Source organism: Ictalurus furcatus, chromosome 10 (genome assembly GCF_023375685.1).
Source record: "Ictalurus furcatus strain D&B chromosome 10, Billie_1.0, whole genome shotgun sequence".
Lineage (NCBI taxonomy): Eukaryota > Metazoa > Chordata > Actinopteri > Siluriformes > Ictaluridae > Ictalurus > Ictalurus furcatus.
The window spans coordinates 16,602,091-16,607,960 of NC_071264.1; the positions used below are offsets into that span (position 1 = coordinate 16,602,091).

Here is a 5,870-nt window from a genome sequence, read left to right on the forward strand (position 1 = left end):
AGAAGAAGAAATAAAGTCGATACCAAAAGGCTAAGGTGCTTTATGTATCGTGTTTGGAGCAGTCCATTTAAGACAGGCAGGCTGTAGAACAAGCCTTTCGCCATTCTGAGGCTTTCCAAAACTTCAGATTTGTAAGGGGTCTGGGCAGTCATGAAATGAGATGTGGTGGTTTTATGTTCCTTAAGCTGTTTTCTATGACTCTCATAATGTTGGGGCTTCCAATGTAGTATGGTTCGTCACTATTATTCAGAAGAAGCTCTGTGAGCTGTCTAATGACAACAAGTAAGACCGCACACATGTCGTCCAGAACAAAGCCCCAAACAATATCAAAATATGGCATGTTTATAAGAGGAGAGGGACCCTTTACTCCTCTTACACTACTTTTGTTAGCTAATGCAAGCTCCATATCAGACAATATTCCTTTGGCATCTCAGTCTGGCATCTCTGGCATCTTTGTTTGGATCTGACAGAACAATTGGTACGCTGATGAAAAAACTACCACTGTTCAGGGTACTGATTTCTAAGTGATCAATACACTGGAGGCACTGTGTAATATTTTTGTCTATAACATTTTATAACATTTTGTGTACCAATGTATGATTTACATAACCTACAATAAAAAAAATTCAAGCATTTCTGAATTATTTTTGAATGATTTGTTGAACAGATATGAACACAGGTACCACCTCTTTGCCAAAAAGAGTATTTATAAGTTTTATCAAATTATGTAGTTGAGTCCCTGATATGCCTTGTCTAGCTGCATATGTCATTATCATCAGCACTGCCTCGGATTTTGTGGTAGTACCTGCAGATGTAAATATGGAGTCCATGTCTGGGTCAGGGTCATCAGGAACAGTCTGTCGAAATACATCATGTGCTGTAGTCAGCTTCACTTTCTGTGTCACTTGCAAAAGTGTAAACGCTGTCATAGTTGTCATGTGAGTCACCTGTTTCATGGTCAGATGTTAAAGTAATCTGAAAAACATTATAAAAACAACATTCAACAGGTGTCACATGTTGTTGTGACAGTCTGATGTTGCATTATATTATTGCAGTGTGGCATGGGGATGGTGATTGACTGTAACCTCACCTCCACATCTGCAATACTGGAACCTTGACTGGTGTAGTGATGCATAGTGGAATCATCATATATGGGTAAGGTCTGTAATGGCAAGTTAACATGTATTACAGAACCATTTCAAATTGTACAGATACCTGCAAAAATATATTTTTAAAGGAAACAACATAAACTGACTAGCCACAACATATAAACAATATAATGAAATGAACAACCAGCTTAGTAAAAAAAATCATAGTATCTGTACAATGTGAACATTGTACATACATTAGAGCATCCACCGGTTGTTCTGCGTTTTGGAAGGGGGACATCTTTGCTCTCTGGCTTGAGATACAGTTTTTTGTATGATTCTAAAAAAATATATATATTACACCTCGTTATATGAGGCGATAGTTAAAATGAATTATCAGATGGTAGTTTAGTGAAGCTTGTTGGTTCTAGCCCAGCATAGATAGAGATAAGCATTTCATTACTACAAAATGGACAAACACCATCTACTTACATTTTATACTGTTGTCTAATGGAGCCTTAATTGGGGTTTGTGCAGTACATGGATGCTCTCGAATATAATCCAATATGAGTGGATTTGGAGAAAGTGACGGGGATCAAAGCAAAGTGAAGTTCAAATAATGCTAAAATCACTTCGTCTCAGTAAAGAGGTGTTTTTTTTCTGTGTGTAAAGAGTGTCAGCGTTGCCCATAGAGCAACTATGTTCACGGAGGTAAATGGAGTTGCAGCACTTTCCAAAATTAAATCACACAACATTTTTGACTACATTATATACATTACAGTGTTTATCGTAATTAGTGTAAGTGCACGTGTTCCAGAACATCTTGTTTTCACCAATGTAATTATGATTTTGTGGGGTAAATAAAAAGGTTCCGCTTTTACCCAACAAACCTGCTGAATCATTGGGAATCACAATGTTTGCATATGTGAGGTACCTGAATGATGGCTATAAGGCAATTGTTTCAACATGTGAAATTAAGGACTTTATGAATAACATGTTTGATCAAACTCAAATTTATTGGATACAATGGAAGCAAGACTTCAAACACTGGGCACATATACAAATACACAAATACAAAGGGCAAATACTGATGCTTAAAAGGTATGCAAGTAAGTAGTAGCTATTTTAATGTAATTCATTCACTGCACTATATAAATAAATGAGTGATAGTTTTGTTTTTTCATCATTAATTTTGAGAGAATAAAGAAGACATTAAGGAGAAGTTGTCTAAGAGCAAACGACTCCAGGTAGCACCACATTCACCACCACATTCTACTAGAATGTCGCCGCCAAATTCTACTTGCACTTCACTAAAGGAGAAAGCAGAAGCTTAGACCATATATCAAAGACACATCTTCGCATGCTCTGGTACACATCTTCAGTGATGATCCTGAGGTCATTTGGTATTTCAGGTTTTTCAACATCATACGCCCTCACCCAGGTGACCCAACCAGGGTTGATCAGACCCTGGCTTATGTCCCAGCAGCACTAATCCACAGATCACTCCTATTAAGCCACAGCCATCTGGAGACCCTTTCTGCCACCTCCATAGCGGACTTGATGGCTTTCCTCTTCACAGCCCCAGTAATGCTGAGCAGCACGTAGACCTTGCACAGTGACTGACCCGCAAAGCCTCTACATCCAACTTCGATGGGCTCGCAGTGTGCCTTCTAGCCCGCCCTTCTGCACTCCTCCACCAGCTCCTGATACTTGGACTGCTTCCGTTCATTGACCTCATCAATGCGGTCCCCCCAGAGAACCGTGAGCTCTAACAAGAGCACCTGCTTGGAAGTGGCTGATGTTATGTCTGACATTGTGTCTGGCCTCAATGCAGTTGCCACAATGTAGACCTGGAACTTGAGCTTCCTTCCCAGATTGACTTGCAGCTCCCAGTCAAAGCCAAGGTAATCAGCCCAGCTGCCAGCTTGGGTTGTGAATGTAGCTGCTCCCCGGCCCTGACAAAGGTGATGTTCCTCCCATGACAGCCAAGCTTGATTTTGGCCATAACTTTGGAGATGGAGTCTCCAATGGACTTTAGCACCTGATCCTGCCGCCAGTGATAGTGGTCCTCCCCCAGTGTGTTGGGCAGCTGCTTAGGATGTACTCTAGGGAACTCCTCCCAGGGCACATAGGACATACTGGTGAGTCATTCCTACCCCAGATTTGAAGATTTACTGGGCTAGGAAGGACAACATAGACCATTCAGACCAAGAACTTGATCTGCTGGGGATCTGCCTGCCAGATCTCGGTCCAGGAGATCTTCTTCTCCAGTGCACCCTCCCACTTCGTCCATGCTCCCTGCTGCTGCATGCCCACCATCCTGCAGGTCCTTTCCTCTACAGCACCAGCCTGCACCTACTCCAGGACTAGCTGGTGTCTGTCCCTACCATGGACCCTGTGCCTGGCACGTAGCTACCATGCCCACCAAAGTCCTGTGTCTCAACCAGGACTCAGTAATCTCTAGGCCTTCCTGTGCTCTCCACAGACCTTTAACTCCTCATCGAAGTTGCTAATCAAGAGCTGGAGCTTGTTTCTCTTCCCATAGAGTGCTGTGCTGCTCAAGCTGCATGGTAGTTCCAGCCACCTACGGAGGTAGCTACTGACCTTGTTCTCCATGGTCTCCACTGTTGTCAAGGTTACCTCATACACCAGCAGAGGCCATAGAACTCGAGGTAAGATGCCATGTTGGTATATCCAGGCCTTAAATCAGTCTGGTAGGCCAGATTTATTGACTGTGGTGAGCCAAGATTCAAGCTCCCCGATGGTGGTTTGGGTGGCTGTACCATCCTTGCGGCTGCAGTCAAAGACCTTGCCCAGGCTCCTGACAGGCTTCTCAGTCATGGATGGAATTACAATACCGTCCACCTGGAAGCAGAACTTGTCCACCACTTTCTCCATTTTCAGCACCATGGACCTGGACTTGTTAGGCTTGAAACTCATCCTTGCCCAGGATATGTTTTTCCAGGTCCTGGAGTATCCAGGGCACTGATGATGATTACAGTGAGGCCATCCATAAAGGCTCTAATAGGGGGCTGTTGAATGCCAGACTTGGACAGTGAGCCTCTGCGCTCAACTTCTGTTGCCTTAACCACCATATTCATGGCAAGAGCAAAGAGAATAACTGAGATAGTGCATCTAGTTATGATCTCCTTCTCAAGCTGGTGCCATTCTGATGCTGAGTTCCTGTAGTAATTCAGGATGAGGTCCGTTATCTTACTAGGTACGTGGTGGTGATCCAGAGTTGTCTCAATGAGCTTGTGGGGAATGGAGCCGTATGTGTTGGCAAGGTCAAGCCAAAGCACCACAAGGTCTCCCTTTCCTTCGCAAGCCTCTCTAATCAGCTGTGTGACAACCCTAGTGTGTTCTGGGCAACCCAGCACTCCTGGAATGCCACCTCTCTGCACAGAGGTGCCTATGTAACCATTCTTGAGAAGGAAGACTGTCATCCATTTGGCTAGGACACTGAAGAAGATCTTCCCCTTCACCCCAAGAAGTGAGATGGATCTGAACTGCTCCAGTTTGGTTGAGTTGTTCTCCTTCAGTATCCAGACCCCCTTTGCGTGCCTCCACTGGTCTGATACTGTGCCCCTGTGCCACACCACCCGCAAAACCTTCCATAGGATCTAGAACGCAGGGCAATGCTTGTACACCTTGTAGGGTACACCATTGGTTCCTGGAGTGGAGCTGGCTCTGGCTGCTGAAACCACCTCCTGCACTTCCCTCCATGTGGGCTCTCTGGTGTTGAAGTCCACCGTGGGACATGATACTTCCTACAAGGCTCTGAGGGGCCCTAGCTCTTGCTCCCTTTCAGGGTAACTTATGGTGTTGTGCAGGTACAGGTCTACTCCCTCTTTAGAACAAGTCAGATGTTGACTTCGCTTCTGCCACAAAAGTTGTTTTGTGAACTTGAAGGGATTGGCTATAAATGCAGGTCGCTTCCTTGTTCTATCTCTCCACCACCTTCTATGCCACTCTGCTCTATGCAGGGTCATGAGTTTCTTCCTAACGCTGTGCCAGAGCTCGGTGAGTGGTGGTTTCTCCTCCACAGTTGCTGCCTTGAACTGTCTTGCCAAAGCCCAAAGCTCATGAACCCTATGGTTAATGGTGTGATTTGGTCTGCTGGCCTTGCACGCTTTGACGCCAAGTCTCTCTGCCGCAAAATTGACAGTGATGGTGGTCACCATCTGAAGCCATTCATCTGCAGCTCCCTTTGGTGTAGCGGTGATGATTCTTGCCACATCCTCATCAAACTGACACCATATTTTGCGCTTGTTTGCCACAGGCCACTTAATCCAATGCTGCTGAACTGCTCTGCATGGAGCCATAGACTTATGCGCTTGGAGGTTCTGGGGACTGTGGGGTGTCTTCGGGCCATGCTCCTCTTGCATTTCAACAGAAGTAACTTCTGTGCATTGCGCTGCGTTCTTCTGCACCATGCATTTCATCTTGGCATGATGAATTTTAAGGTCGCGCTCATTCTTACAGCCCTTGCCACAAAAATGTGTGTGTGTGTGTGTGTGTGTGTGTGTGTGTGTGTGTGTGTGTGTGTATATATATATATATATATATATATATATATATACATACTGGAGCACAGAAGAAAATAGACAATGACACTGTAATATACATATACATTTATATATGTGTACATATATGATTTACAGTGTCATTGTTCATTGTCCCCTGTGTTCCTGTGGATAGTGGTTCTGAACATTTAGGCAAAGTACCACCTTTGATCAAATTAGAGCACTCAAGTACCACCTAATCTTTAGAACATACACC

General features: G+C 44.3%; 1 pseudogene; it reads right to left on the reverse strand.

Annotated features, from left to right (window-relative positions):
* Window positions 1–2,002: 2,002 nt before the first annotated feature.
* Window positions 2,003–5,533, reverse strand: LOC128613306 (uncharacterized; annotated as a pseudogene).
* Window positions 5,534–5,870: the final 337 nt, after the last annotated feature.